The sequence below is a fragment of the Entelurus aequoreus genome, linkage group LG22, assembly GCF_033978785.1.
Source record: "Entelurus aequoreus isolate RoL-2023_Sb linkage group LG22, RoL_Eaeq_v1.1, whole genome shotgun sequence".
Taxonomy (NCBI): Eukaryota; Metazoa; Chordata; class Actinopteri; order Syngnathiformes; family Syngnathidae; genus Entelurus; species Entelurus aequoreus.
In genome coordinates, this window is record NC_084752.1 from 7,438,170 (window position 1) to 7,455,265 (window position 17,096).

The 17,096-nt window shown below is 35.5% G+C and overlaps 1 long non-coding RNA gene across 1 annotated transcript in view; it reads right to left on the minus strand.

Moving 5' to 3' along the window:
- The window catches only part of LOC133639210 (uncharacterized), a 104,400-nt gene extending 90,028 nt beyond the window's left edge, over positions 1-14,372 (minus strand). Inside the window, exon 1 of the long non-coding RNA XR_009823753.1 lies at positions 14,270-14,372. This is a non-coding gene — a long non-coding RNA (uncharacterized LOC133639210). The remainder of the gene's footprint in view (positions 1-14,269) is intronic.
- Positions 14,373-17,096: the final 2,724 nt, after the last annotated feature.

Consider the following 17,096-nt stretch of genomic DNA (forward strand, 5'->3'; position numbering starts at 1 on the left):
ATATTCCTGATTTAATGATAATAAAACCTTTGTTTTGTAAAAAAAATAAAATAATAATATTCTCGTGAGTCAAAAACTCGTAATTTTAGGTATTTAACAAATTTGTAAAATATCAAATTTTGAGAAAGAAGTCTTAATTTTATGAGGAAATATCGACATTTTTACTAGAACAAAAACAAACCTTAGGGAAAAAAGTTAAAATTCAGCAATAGTTACACATTTTACAAAAATTTAATCCAAATTTTATAATTTTATGAGAATTTTTTTAAGTTTTTACTACATCAAATACAAATTCCGGGATAAACATACATTTTAAAGAAATACATTTTGCAAAAATGGTTCAGTAACTTTGACAATGAAGTCTTAATTTTACGAGAAAAAGTCTTGGGAATGAAGTTGTCATATGAGTAAAATGTATATATTTCTTATTTTTACTACAACAAATACACATTTTAGGACGAAAAGTCTTAATTTTTCAAACAAATTAAAATGTATTTTAAGGAAATACATTTTACACAAATGTTATCCTAATTTCATGAGAACAAATGCAAAATTTACAGAAAAAGAAGTCGTAATTTTGCGAGGTAGCTAATTTACAAATTTTACAAAAATGCATTCCTCATTTTGACAGTGAAGTTGGAATTTTATGAAAAACAGTCTTCATGTTTGCAAGGATAAATACAAATTGTATGGGGAAAAAGAGTTAATATTACATGACAACTATTTATACATTTTTTAACAATACATTCCCAATTTTGAGAGTGAAGTTGTAATTCCACGAAGAAAAATCAATGTTTTTCTGACAAAATATGCAAATATTAGGGGGGAAAAGTCATAATTTTGCATCAAAACTAATACACAAATTTTCAAAATAATTGGTAATTTTTAAGACTTAAATTGTAATTTCATGAGAACAAATGCAAATTTCACAGAAAAAGAAGTCGTCATTTTGCGAGGTAGCTAATTTACAAATTTTACAAAAATGCATTCCTAATTTTGACAGTGAAGTTGGAATTTTATGAAAAACAGTCTTCACATTTGCAAGGATAAATACAAATTATATGGGGGAAAAGAGTTAATATTACGTGACAGCTATTTATACATTTATTAACAATACATTCCCAATTTTGAGAATCAAGTCGTAATTCCATGAAAAAAACTCAATGTTTTTCTGACAAAATATGCAAATATTACGGGGGAAAAGTCATAATTTTGCAACAAAACTAATACACAAATTTTCAAAATAATTGCTAATTTTTAGACTTAAATTGTAATTTCATGAGAACAAATGCAAATTTCACAGAAAAAGAAGTCGTAATTTTGCGAGGTAGCTAATTTACAAATTTTACAAAAATGCATTCCTAATTTTGACAGTGAAGTTGGAATTTTATGAAAAACAGTCTTCATATTTGCGAGGATAAATAGAAATTATATGGAGAAAAAGTCAAAATATTACGTGACAACTAATTTACGCATTTTTTAACAATGACTTCCTAATTTTGAGAGTGAAGATGTATTTTGACAAAAATGTTTTAAACATTTTTCTGACAAAATATGCAAAAATTGCAGGGGAAAAGTCATAATTTTGCAATCAAACTAATACACACATTTTCTAAATCATTTGTATTTTTAGACTTAAATTGTAATTTCATGAGAACAAATGCAAATTTTACAGAAAAATAAGTCGTAATTTTGAAAGGAAGCTAATTCACAAATTTTACAAAAATGTATTCCTAATGTATTCATATTTGCAAGGATAAATACAAATTATATGGGGAAAAAATAGTTATTACGTGACAGCTATTTATAATTTTTTTAACAATACTTTCCCAATTTTGAGAGTCAAGTCGTAATTCCACTTCATGTTTGCAAGGATAAATACAAATTATATGGGGGAAAAGAGTTAATATTACGTGACAACTATGTATACATTTTTTAACAATACATTCCCAATTTTGAGAGTGAAGTTGTAATTCCACGAAGAAAAATCAATGTTTTTCTGACAAAATATGCAAATATTACAGGGGAAAAGTCATAATTTTGCATCAAAACTAATACACAAATTTTCAAAATAATTGGTAATTTTTAGGCTTAAATTGTAATGTCATGAGAACAAATGCAAATTTCACAGAAAAATAAATCGTAATTTTGCGAGGAAGCTAATTTACAAATTTTACAACAAAAAATTCTAAATCACAATATTATGAAAAAATACTGTAAGTTAAAAAAAAAAAAAAACGTAAAACATAACATATTTACCCTACGAGTGCAGCTGGGATGGACGCCAGCACCTTTGTGACCCCGAGAGGGACAAGCGGTAGAAAATGGATGGATGGATACATTTAAAAAAAAAAAAAAAAAAAAAAAAAAAGGAAATTAAATGTTCGACTTCAACTTTTTTGTTTTCGGCTATGTATTTTTGCTAAAAGCAAATTGGATGACTTTTAAGTAGGTTCAAACATCGGTGCTTGACTTTCATTGGTAAATGTTGGCATATTTATGGTTAAAAGGCCAAAGTTACGAGCAAAATCTCCCAGTGCAGCTTTAGAAAGGGCAAAGAATACGTTGAAAGTCAAGCGAGCAAACACTGAGTGAAGTGATGAATATTGCAGCAGATAGGGGGCGCTGTCGTCTGGGTTTTAAGTCACGTCGTAGCGCCGTTCAAAAAGGCAAACTTTTTAAAGATGTTCTATGCGGTTTATGCAAACAAAATGGGGGCCTTCGCTTCCTCCTTTATTTGAAAAGCCGCGGGCGTCTTTAAGAATTGACACGCAGCCTCTAAAACATACATCTCATGGAAACGACTTAAAGGGCTGCAATTTTAATATAACTTGGGGGGGGGGGCGCGGTAAAATAACGTTTTAGCGCGCGAGCAGGCAGGCAAGCAGGCAGGCAGGGGCAGCACAAAGCCGGCGTAAAAAGAGAATACGGCGCTCACATCAGGAGCGAAAGGCAAACAGGCTGGCAGGCGAGGCTGATGAAGAGCGACGACCGCCATGCGGACGTTAAAAAGCCGAGAAACGGAGAGCAGATTTCACCTTTTTGCATCAGCGGCTTTATGTGGCAACACATGGCCGCTCGCTTTTTGGCAGGAAGGTTGCAGTTTGATGAGTTCATCCGAGAAGAAAAGCTCTGGGACACGTCTCATTCATCCAACAAAAAGCAAAAGACCTCAAAGTGCGGAAAAAGTTCCAATCATTTCGCTCTTTTCTAAGTTTGAACTTAGCACACAAATGCAACGGCAAGGAACGTTTTCGTTTGGCTGTTTGGTCGCCACACTGCAAAAACTGAAATCTAAGTAAGATTAAATATCTCCAATAAGGGTGATATTTGCTTATTTTCTGTCTGATAAGATAATTCTTCTCACTAAGCAGATTTTATCTTAGAGTGTTTTACTTGTTTTAAGGGTTTTGGTCCTAAATGATCTCAGTAAGATATTACAGCTTGTTGCTGAGATTTGATGAGCTATATTGAGTAAAACATGCTTGAAACTAGAATATCAACTGTTGCAAAGCTGTGTCATCAACACTCACAAGTAGGGATGTCCGATAATGGCTTTTTGCCGATATCCCATATTCCGATATTGTCCAACTCTTTAATTACCGATACCGATATCAACCGATACCGATATATGCAGTCGTGGAATTAACACATTATTATGCCTAATTTGGACAACCAGGTATGGTGAAGATAAGGTACTTTTTTTAAAAATTAGTAAAATAAGATAAATAAATTAAAAACATTTTCTTGAATAAAAAAAGAAAGTACAACAATATAAAAACAGTTACATAGAAACTAGTAATGAATGAAAATTAGTAAAATTAACTGTTAAAGGTTAGTACTATTAGTGGACCAGCAGCACGCACAATCATGTGTGCTTACGGACTGTATCCCTTGCAGACTGTATTGATATATATTGATATATAATGTAGGAAGCAGAATATTAATAACAGAAAGAAACAACCCTTTTGTGTGAATGAGTGTAAATGGGGGACGGAGGTTTTTTGGGTTGGTGCACTAATTGTAAGTGTATCTTGTGTTTTTTATGTTGATTTAATTAAAAAAAAAAAACAACAAAAACGATACCGATAATAAAAAACCGATACGATAATTTCCGATATTACAGGCATCTCTACTCACAAGTATAAAACTACTTTTTTAAAGTAATAATTTCTTACTTCAAGCATGAAGAAAAAATCATGATTTTGACACAATTGTGTCTCATAATTAAAACAGATACGTACTCATATAGTAGTACAGTTGGCACGGTACAGTAAACTGACAGTTAATATTTAAACATTTAACATTTCAAACAATTTTGAACAGAAACATTTCATGCACATTCAGATAAATTCCTCAAAATTCCATTTTAAAAAATTTTTGCTCGTGGGCCGGGCTGTATATATGCGCAGTAATTGACTGAAAGAGCATGCATTTGGCGCGATGATGTCATGTTATCGATGGAAAAATGCATTTTTAGACCATATGATTTGCCTGAGCGGCTAGGAGACCCCGAGAGTAACAAGCCTTGTTGCCTTTCCATTACGAAAAATAAACTAGTTTTTAGTATAAGTTTGCTGGTTTCAAGAAATGTAATGCCGTAATGCTAAAGTATGCTATGCTAAAGTTCAATCATTATGTCAAGATAATGGCACTAGCATTTACTTAATTTAAGAATATTTTTCAACATATTGAGCAAAAAGGTCACTTTTTTTTCTACCAAGAAAAGTGCACTTGTTATTAGTGAGAATATACTTATTTTAAAAGGTATTTTTGTCTTCATTGAGGTTAGCTAATTTGACTTGTTTTGGAAAGTCTTGACAATCCAAATTTTCTTGTTCTATTGGCAGATAATTTTGCTTAGTTCAAATAAAATACCCCTCATTTTTGTATTTTTTTTAATTGTTTTTGAACACTGACTTTTTGCAGTGTACAACAAGCTAATGCAATGAAATTTCGTTCTTATCTGTACTGTAAAGTTCAAATTTGAACGACAATAAAAGAAAGTCTAAGTCTAACAACCATGCAAAGGAATGTCAAAACCCTCGTTTTCTTTGAGGGCCACATTTCTAATATTATTAAACAGACTGTAAATAGTTTTTACACAATGTATTTGATTATTATATATATATATTTTTTTTTGGAGTACAATGTAAAACTAAAAAATCAGATTTTACGGGGGGAAAAAAACCTGGTAGCTCAGGCACAAGAAATTCTGGCAACTGAGCTGACAGGTTTTTACTGTGGTGCTGGTTTTCCCTTTACAGTAATATGCTGTAAAAAATCACCATTAATTTTATGGTAAAAAAGCTGCCAGATTTTTACTGTAAAAAACTTTGGTGCTGTTTTGCCATTTACAGTAATACACCGTAAAATCTACAGTTGTTGTTTTTATGGTAAAAAAAAACAACTAACAAACTGGCAGCTCAATTGGAGGGATTTTACAATAAAAAGTTGAACATTTTCTAAAAAATTATAATATTTACAGTAACAAAAAAGGAACAATAACAAAAAAACACCGTACATTTTACAATGCAATTAAACTGACAGTTTTTTACATAAAAAAACAAACAGCGGCGCTGGTTTCCCATTTACCGTATTATCGCTGTAACATCCACTGTGAATTTAACAGTAAAATCCTTGCGACTGAGCTGCCAGTTTTTTACTGTAAAAAAAAAACATGGCACCGTTTTGCCATTTACAGTAATACACCATAACATCTACAGCTGTTTTTACGCTAACAAAAAAAAAAAAAACGTCAGCGCAGTTGGCAGAATATTACTGTAAAAATGCAGTTTTCTATTTACAGTAACAAAATCATTTTTGGTGCTGTTTTGCCATTTACAGTAATACACCGTAAAGTCTACAGTTGTTCTTTTTATGGTACAAAATTGGAAGAATTTTACATATAAAAAAGTTTACAAATTTCTAAAAAAAAAAAAAATAGATTTACAGTAACAAAAAAGGAACAGCAACAAAAAAACACCGTAAATTTTACAATAAAATTCTGTCAATTGAACTGAACGTTTTTTTTACATAAAAAAAACAAAACAAAAACAACAGTACAAGTTTTCCATTTACCGTATTTTTCGGAGTATAAGTCACTCCGGAGTATAAGTCGCACCGGCCGAAAATGCATAATAAAGAAGGAAAAAACCATATATAAGTCGCACTGGAGTATAAGTCGCATTTTTGGGGGGAAATGTATTTGATAAAAGCCAACACCAAGAATAGACATTTGCAAGGCAATTTAAAATAAATAAAGAATAGTGAACAACAGGCTGAATAAGTGTACGTTATATGAGGCATAAATAACCAACTGAGAAGGTGCCTGGTATGTTAACGTAACATATTATGGTAAGAGTCATTCAAATAACTATAACATATAGAACATGCTATACGTTTACCAAACAATCTGTCACTCCTAATCGCTAAATCCCATGAAATCTTATACGTCTAGTCTCTTACGTGAATGAGCTAAATAATATTATTTGATACTTTACGGTAATGTGTTAATAATTTCACACATAAGTCGCTCCTGAGTATAAGTCGCACCACTGGCCAAAATATGAAAAAAACTGCGATTTATAGTCCGAAAAATACGGTACTTCCAAGGGTCATTGATCTGATTTACTCTGGTATTTAGGATCCATTTGAAAGGTCTCCGCGGTGCGATGCTTTGTTGAACTCATAACATAATAATAATAATAATACCTGGGATTTATATAGCGCTTTTCTAAGTACCCAAAGTCGCTTTACATGCAGAACCCATCATTCATTCACACCTGGTGGTGGTAAGCTACTTTCATAGCCACAGCTGCCCTGGGGTAGACTGACTAACATCTCGCGGACCGTAGTTTGGACATCCCTGGGTTGGACAGAAAAAAAAAACTATTTAAAAAGGGATTATGTAACAGATTATTTGTATTTACTTTATTTATTAGGGGGGGGAAATGTCTTCAGAATCCAAACAACTTGAAAGAAAAGTGAGCATTCTTACAATCGTTGGTGTTTTGTAACTCATTAGATTGCACAGGTGTGTCTAATGTTGTGAACGGGAGCTCATGGAAAGTTAATTAGGTTCATGCATGGCTCCAGGTGTTCCTCAGGTTCCTGTCAAAAATATATATATATATATATATTTTTTTAAAAGTCTGCTGTACTGTGGGTACTAATTATTTCCACTGCGTCAGACGCTGTAATCTAACCTTTACTGCTGCATTTAAATCTTCATTAGAAGAACTGCCCGTGGTCCTGGTAGACGAGCTGATCCTTTTGTTTTGAACCTGCCAATCAAACCCTCAATGGCGTCAGGACCGCGGCCGAGAACCTTGACCGACGCTGCATCGCGCCCGTCGATTTAACGACGAGAAGGCGGCCGTGTCGTCAGTGCCAATTGTTTTCAAACATGCTAAGCTAACCCACTAATGAAGCCGCCCCGCAGAGAGCCGGGTCAAAACGTGATCGTGCTAATCCGATGTACGTCAAGATAATTAACGTGCATACATTAAAGCCTTATCTTACTCAATTATACATCCTCGGCTTGCTGAGCATCGAGCAACGATGGCCAGGAAGACCTGTTGGCGTTATGTGATGTGAATTATGATCGCTTTCTCAATGAAAGACCTTGTGTTGCGTTCAGGGGGATCGGGAACTTCTGATGTTTCCAGTCAGAAAGTTGTCCCGTCACTCTTGATACGACAAATTCAGTAGGGCAGCGGTCCTCCAACCTTTTTGTCACCAAGTGCCACCTCAGAAAAACACTTGGCCACCATAATGACCAAAAATTAAAATACAGTAGCGTAGTAGGTCTAAGTATTCATTAACCACAAGACAGAGGTTTTATTTACCAAGTATACTTAATATTTTCTATGAATATGTATTTAAGTGATTCTTTTTCACTTCCGATACCGATATTGGAGCCTTTAGCCCAGGCCTGGGCAATTATTTTGACTCGGGGGCCACATTTAGAGGAAAAAAATGTGTCTGGGGGCCTCTACATCTACTTTTATGAACACTAATACAAAACCTCACAATAATGTCTGATTGAATGCTAAAAAACGTTATGACAGACCGCCTTAAAAAATGTAATGGAATTTCTAAATTTTTCTATTAAGGATAAAACACTGAATATTGACAAAATATGAACGTCACACCCCAGTTCGATCGACATATTTTACAATCAAGTGAAACGCAACAAAAATGCAACAAATAGTGAAATATGAACGCGAAGGGTACAAAATAAACCCACCTACAATCTGATATATCTGATACTTCACTAAGCTTTAGAACTTTGTTGTGAAAATCTCCTTCCGCGTCTGTGGAAACGCTTCCCGCCCACACTGCTTGGTGCCTCGTCTGAGCTGCTGTGACGTCGATTACCATAGTAACTAATTAGATGACCATAGTAACTAATTAGATGACCATAGTAACTAGTATATCATGCAAAAGCGCAGATTCAAAGCATTGAAATACTTTGTATAGTTGAAGACTTACGGTCATTAGAAAACATCACTACACATCATAATGGCAGCTACACTTTCCATCTTAAAAGATCTAAAAAAAATATTTGGGAATTTTTATTTCTCTTTGCTATTTGGGCTTATTGGACCCTAATTAGAATAAAAACTAAGAATCATCTTTTGATATGATGTACTTAGTCCATAAGTACACAAACGTGTACTTCATGTTTAGTGACATGCTAATTCTTATTTTTACAAATTTTTTTCCCCCCAAATTCCATTAAATGCTAAAAACCTATATATATATTTTATTAATATTATTATTATGTATTTATTTATTTTATTTATTTATTCCCCTACCTCAGGGGGGGGGGACTCGGCGGGGCGGTTGCTGGTTGTTCCATCTCCATCGTTGGGGTCCCTGCGGGTGGGGTGGGTGGTTCCTGTGGCCCCGTGCTGGGTGGTCCTGTGGCGGCCGGCTTGGGTGGGGTGGCCGTGGGCTGGCCTCGCCCCGCTCTCCGGGGGTGGGGGGGGGGGGGGTTCGTGGGGGCCCTGTTGCCGGTGGGGTGGGGGCGGTCTTCCCGTCCGGTTGCGGGGGGTCTCCGGGCCCCTCGGGCGGGGCGTCCCGCCTTTCTGTCCGTGTGGGGTGTGGTCTCTCGCTGGCTTGGGGTCTGGCTGCCCCCTGTTTTTCTCGTGCCTTGTCCTCTGCCGGGTGCGTCTGTCTGCGGCCTGCTGCTGGCCCTTGTGGGCGGCACGGTGGGCCAGGCTCTGGGGTTCCTGTCGCTGTCCGGCTTGGCTGCGTGGGGGCGGTGGCCCCTGGTTCCCTGGGCACCACACCTACTGTTTGTGAGATGGGTTCTCGGGGAGGCTGGGGCCGTACTCTGGCTCCCGCACACACTGGGAGTCAAATGTATTGTACATGCAAATTCACATATACTCACACACATACATACAGACATACATAGGTACCTACGCTCCCACATACATATACAAATAAATACAGTACATATTTACACACTCAAAGTTCGTACATCCACACGCACATTCATTATACAAACATACTGTATACACATACTGTACATATACATTCACTGTAAAAACATACATATACACATACTATACATATACATTCACTGTACAGGCACACACATACACATACTACACATGCATTCACTGTACAAACACACACATACATATACTGTACATATACATTCACTGTACAAACACACATTTACACATACTGTACATATACATTCACTGTTCAAACACACATACTGTATACACATACTGTACATATACATTCGCTGTACACACATATACACATACTGTACATATACATTCACTGTACAAGCACACATACACATACTGTACATATACAAGTACATATGCACACATACACTCATGCACATAATCACGTTTCATCAAACATATATTAACGTTGTTGCCCTAGGTAAACTGGGTATAACACATGGCACACTGACAAAGCTTAACCTATTGTTACTATAACAATCTACAAGGTTAAGGTTGCTTCTCTTTCTTCCCCTCCATTTTTCTGCATTCTTTCGTATCTCAAGTTATCATTACGTATATGTATTGTTGCATTTGAACAATTGTATTGTTGATAATAAAGGTAAAGTACTGGTATTGTTTATTATCAATAGCACTATTTCTATTGGTATTCATATTGCTCCATTTTTAGTGTAATAATGCTCATTGTCATTTCTGTATTTTTTTTTTTTTTTTTAAATTTTCACTAACTGCTTATTTGCTATTACTTTTACCATCATATTTGTACATGTCGTATTTGCTGATGTTGCTCTGTTGTTGTTGTTGTTGTTGTTGTTGTTGTTGTTTTTGTCTCTCTGTCTAATCCCCCTCTTGTCCCCACAATTCCCCCCTCTGTCTTCCTTTTTCTCTCTTTCTATCCCCTCCTGCTCCGGCCCGGCTGCACCAAATGATAATATAAATACATTTAATAAAGTCAAAATACAAGTAAGGCAACAAGAGAAGTATCCTACACTTCTCTTTTGTAAAGTAAATCTGAACAGCCGATATGGGCATCTACATCTGCTATATGATTTGCCCGAGAAGCTGGGCAGGACATTAAAAAAAAAAAAAAAAAAAAAAAAAAAAAAAATGCTAAAAACCTTATGACAGACCGCCTTAAAAAACGTAATGGAATTTCTAAATTTTTCTATGAAGGATAAAACACTGAATATTGACCAAATATGAACGTCACACCCCAGTTCGATCGACATATTTTACAATCAAGTGAAACGCAACAAAAATGCAAGAAACAGTGAAATATGAATGCCAAGGGTACAAAATAAACCCACCTACAATCTGATATATCTGATATATCACTAAGCTTTAGAACTTTGTTGTGAAAATCTCCTTCCGCGTCTGTGGAAACGCTTCCCGCCCACACTGCTTGGTGCCTCGTCTGAGCTGCTGTGACGTAGATGACCATAGTAACTAATTAGATGACCATAGTAACTAATTAGATGACCATAGTAACTTATTAGATGACCATAGTAACTAATTAGATGACCATAGTAAGTAATTAGATGACCATAGTAACTAATTAGATGACCATAGTAACTTATTAGATGACCATAGTAACTAGTATATCACGCAAAAGCACAGATTCCAAGCATTGAAATACTTAGTATAGTTGAAGACTTACGGTCATTAGAAAACATCATAATGGCAGCTACACTTTCAATCTTAAAGATCTAAAAAGATTATTTGGGAATGTCCGGCGGGCCAGATTGAAAAGCTTAATTTGCCCAGGTCTGCTTTAGCCTCTTAAGGCCCAAGCTGTTTGTTTACATGCTTTTTTTTATTTCTCTTTGCTATTTGGGATTATTGGAACCTAATTAGAATAACACTAAGAATCATCTTTTGATATGATGCACTTAGTCCATAAGTACACAAATGTGTACTTCATGTTTAGTGACATGCTAATTCTTATTTAACATTTTTTTTTCCAAATTCCATTGTATGTTATACTCTTCTGACACCACCAGATGGCAGTATAAGTGTCCACATAAGAGGCCATTAGACCCCAATTCAGTAGTGTACACAATTTTGGAAATAAGAGCTAAAAGGTGCTGTCCACGCATGTGGCCACTAAGCCTTTAGAGGTCCTTTAAAATTCAATATTATCTAATAATGCAGGGGTAGGGAACCTGTGGCTCTTTCGATGACTGCATCTGGCTCTCAGATAAATCTTAGCTGACATCGCTTAACACGATAAGTAATGAATAATTCCGCTTGTAATCACAGTGTTAAAAATAACGTTCAAAATATAAAACATTCTAATGCATTTTAATTAGAGATGTCCGATAATATCGGCAGGCCGATATTATCGGCCGATATATGCGTTAAAATGTAATATCGGAAATTATCGGTATCGTTTTTTTTATTATCGGTATCGGTTTTTTTTGGGTTTTTTTTTTTTTTTTTTAATTAAATCAACATAAAAAACACAAGATACACTTACAATTAGTGCACCAACCCAAAAAACCTCCCTCCCCCATTTGTGTAAGGTAAATTAAATGTGTTTAATTTACCTTACACAGAAGGGTTGTTTCTTTCTGTTATTAATATTCTGGTTCCTACATTATATATCAATATATATCAATACAGTCTGCAAGGGATACAGTCCGTAAGCACACATGATTGTGCGTGCTGCTGCTCCACTAATAGTACTAACCTTTAACAGTTCATTTGACTAATTTTCATTCATTACTAGTTTCTATGTAACTGTTTTTATATTGTTGTACTTTCTTTTTTATTCAAGAAAATGTTTTTAATTTATTTATCTTATTTTACTAATTTTTTTAAAAAGTACCTTATCTTCACCATACCTGGTTGTCCAAATTAGGCATAATAATGTGTTAATTCCACGACTGCATATATCGGTTGATATCGGTATCGGTAATTAAAGAGTTGGACAACATCGGAATATCGGATATCGGCAAAAAGCCATTATCGGACATCCCTAATTTTAATCCATCCATCCGTTTTCTACCGCACCTGTTCAAGAAGTCGCATTAATGGTAAGAAGTATTTGATCTATTATTGGTTAGCTTCAGAATAACAATGTTATTAAAAAGAAAAAGAGACTTATTATACTCTAAAAATGTTGGTCTTACTTAAAAATGCACAAATTTAGTTGTACTCCGTGTTAAAAAAATATTATACGGCTCTTACTGAAATAGTTTTTAAAATATTTGTCTTTCATGGCTCTCTCAGCCAAAAAGGTTCCCGACCACTGTAATAATGCACCAAAATGTTATTTAAAAAAAAAAAAAAAAAAAAAAAAAAAGTACTTGAATATCATCTTGACTTACTGTATCATTTCAAAGCAAGTTATCAAATTATGCAGTGTAAAAATGACAATAGACTTTACGGTAAAATTCCGGCAACTCTGGTACTCTTTGTGTTTACAATAATACACTACACAATCAACCACTCTAGATGTTACTGTAAAAAGAGTGGTACTGTTTTTCCATTCCATTTCCAGGAAAATGACGTAAAAAAAAAAAAACACTGCATCTTTTACGATAAAATTCTGGCGACTGAGAAATTTTTTTTTTTACATTAAAATCTATTTAGTTTTTTTTTAAGTGAACGGAAAAATAGCGAATAATCAAATGCTTAGGCAATAATAGTTGGCCAAAGTAAAGCAATAACAATTAGCTAATCATAGTGCATACTTTCAATATTTTGTAGTGTGGAATGTTAAATTTAAATAGACTCATTACTAGTGATGGGTTGATGAGGCCTCATGAAGCGTTTCGACACATTGCAAAACTGTATTGATACTGTGTCGATACTGTGTCACTAAATACTGACATCTGCTGGACATTAAAAATCCCTACAGGCAACCTATGGACCGACTCAACTGACACTGATTTGATGACCTAGTATATACAATAATATAAACCAAGTCATTGTATTTCATTTAGGATTATTTCATATCTTCATTTAATTAAAAATATATTTTTATCTTTTTTAGATAGAGTCAAATAATGTGAACATGTATCATGACTAGGATGGTAGAAGGTGGGGATTGAACCCCAGTAACCGATTGCTGGCACGGCCACGCTACCAACTTCGCCACGCCGTCATTCCTGTACCTTCTCTAGTAACAGTAGTGATGGGTCCTGCAACACAGATGCATAGGCGCATGCGTCGAGCTCATAGAGCGAAACCCTGTGTCGGTGCGCGTACCGCTTTTAGAAAGTCACGTGACCGATCATGAGCTGCTTTGGTCACGTGACCGATACGCGAACTGTATCGCACTGACGCCTCTGTGCCCTGTGAGCAACATTCCCTCTAAGGTGCGCGCCTGCGCAATTGCGCAGTGCTCAAGCGTCCTCCGCGCACACCGTGCGCCGCACAGCCAATATATGCCACGCACCAAATCAAACCCATCTGAATTCTAAACAAAATAAACACATTTATTCTGTGTAATTTTGAAATGCAACTTTGAGTGACAGTGACAACAAGCGGCCCTAATGGTGTTCGTCAACAACACGCATTGCGCCGCTTCCTAATAAACACAGTTTGGCGCGCAGGCGTCAGTGCGATACAGTTCATGAGCGGTCACGTGACCAGAACAGCTCATTGGCGGTCACGTGACCAAAACAGCTCGTGTTCGGTCACGTGACTTTCTAAAAGCGATACGCACACCGACACAGGGTATCGCTCTATGAGCTCGACGCATGCGCCGATGCATCGGTGTTGCCGGACCCATCACTACTCATTACCAATGAAAAGTAATGAAAAGCACTCACCTTAGGGAAGATTTATGATGCGACACCTGTTTGACTTGACTTTGTAAGCAATATCCATCCATTTTCTACCACTCGTCCCTTTTGGGGTCGCGGGGGGGGGGGGGGGGGGGGGGGGTGCTAGAGCCTATCTCAGCTGCATTTGGGCGGAAGGGCGGGGTACACCCTGGACATGTCGCCACCTCATCACAGGGCCAACACAGATAGACAGACAACATTCACATACTAGGGACCATTTTTTTAGTGTTGCCAATCAACCTGTCCCCAGGTGCATGTCTTTGGAGGTGGGAGGGGCCTATGCCCAGGTGCATGTCTTTGGAGGTGGGAGGGGCCGTTGACAAATGTTTTGTTTGACTCCACACTGCTAAAACTGAAATCAAAGTAAGATTAAATATCTCAAATAAGGGTGATATTTGCTTATTTTCTGTCTGATAAGATAATTCTTCTCACTAAGCAGATTTTATGTTAGAGTGTTTTACTTGTTTTAAGTGTTTTGGTCCTAAATGATCTCAGTAAGATATTACAGCTTGTTGCTGAGATTTGATGAGCTATATTGAGTAAAACATGCTTGAAACTAGAATATCAACTGTTGCAAAGCTGTGTCGTCAACACTCACAAGTAGGGATGTCCGATAATATCAGCCTGCTTTAAAATGTAATATCGGAAATTATCGGTATCGTTTTTTTTTATTATCGTATCGTTTTGGTTTTTTTTTTGGTTTTTTTTTTTATTAAATCAACATAAAAAACACAAGATACACTTACAATTAGTGCACCAACCCAAAAAACCTCCCTCCCCCATTTACACTCATTCACACAAAAGGGTTGTTTCTTTCTGTTATTAATATTCTGCTTCCTACATTATATATCAATATATATCAGGGGTCACCAACCTTTTTGAAACCAAGAGCTACTTCTTGGGTACTGATTAATGCGAAGGGCTACCAGTTTGATAAACACTTATATAAATTGCCAGAAATAGCCAATTTGTTTAATTTACCTTTAACTCTATGTTATTATTAATAATTAATAATATTTACACTTAATTGAACGGGTTAAAAGAGGAGAAAACACAAAAAAAATGACAATTAAATTTTGAAACATAGTTTATCTTCAATTTCGACTCTTTAAAATTCAAAATTCCACCGAAAAAAAGAAGAGAAAAACTTAAAAAAAGAATTTATGGAACATCATTAGTAATTTTTCCTGATGAAGATTAATTTTAGAATTTTGATGACATGTTTTAAATAGGTTAAAATTCAATCTACACTTTGTTAGAATATATAACAAATTGGACCAAGTTATATTTCTAACAAAGACAAATCCTTATTTCTTCTAGATTTTCCAGAACAAAAATTTTAAAAGAAATTCAAAAGACTTTGAAATAAGATTTAAATTTGATTCTACAGATTTTCTAGATTTGCCAGAATAATTTTTTTGAATTTTAATCATAATAGGTTTGAAGAAATATTTCACAAATATTCTTCGTTGAAAAAACAAAAGCTATAATGAAGAATTAAATTAAAATTTATTTATTATTCTTTACAATAAAAAAATAAATTTACTTGAACATTGATTTAAATTGTCAGGAAAGAAGAGGAAGGAATTTAAAAGGTAAAAAGGTACATGTGTTTAAAAATCCTAAAATCATTTTTAAGGTTGTATTTTTTCTCTAAAATTGTCTTTCTGAAAGTTATAAGAAGCAAAGTAAAAAAATTAATGAATTTATTTAAACAAGTGAAGACCAATTTATTCATCTATTTTTGATGAAATAACATTAGAGGAATTATTACAGCGTGTAAGTGGGATAAAACAAACAACATGTTTACTTGACCCACTTCCTGGGAAACTTATCAAGGAACTGTTTGTATTATTAGGTCCATCAGTGTTAAATATTATAAACTTATCACTTTCCTCCGGCACTGTTCCCCTAGCATTCAAAAAAGCGGTTATTCATCCTCTGCTCAAAAGACCTAACCTCGATCCTGACCTCATGGTAAACTACCGACCGGTCTCCCACCTTCCGTTTATTTCCAAAATTCTCGAAAAAACTGTTGCACAGCAGCTAAATGAACACTTAGTGACTAACAATCTCTGTGAACCTTTTCAATCCGGTTTCAGGGCAAATCACTCTACGGAGACAGCCCTCGCAAAAATGACTAATGATCTATTGCTAACGATGGATTCTGATGCGTCATCTATGTTGCTGCTTCTTGATCTTAGCGCCGCTTTCGATACCGTCGATCATAATATTTTATTAGAGCGTATCAAAACACGTATTGGTATGTCAGACTTAGCCTTGTCTTGGTTTAACTCTTATCTTACTGACAGGATGCAGTGCGTCTCCCATAACAATGTGACCTCGGACTATGTCAAGGTAACGTGCGGAGTTCCCCAGGGTTCGGTTCTTGGCCCTGCACTCTTTAGTATTTACATGCTGCCGCTGGGTGACATCATACGCAAGTACGGTGTTAGCTTTCACTGTTATGCTGATGACACTCAACTCTACATGCCCCTAAAGCTGACCAACACGCCGGACTGTAGTCAGCTGGAGGCGTGTCTTAATGAAATTAAACAATGGATGTCCGCTAACTTTTTGCAACTCAACGCTAAGAAAACGGAAATGCTGATTATCGGTCCTGCTAGACACCAACATCTATTTAATAATACCACCTTAACATTTGACAACCAAACAATTAAACAAGGAGACTCGGTAAAGAATCTGGGTATTATCTTCGACCCAACTCTCTCGTTTGAGTCACACATTAAGAGTGTTACTAAAACGGCCTTCTTTCATCTCCGTAATATCGCTAAAATTCGTTCCATCTTGT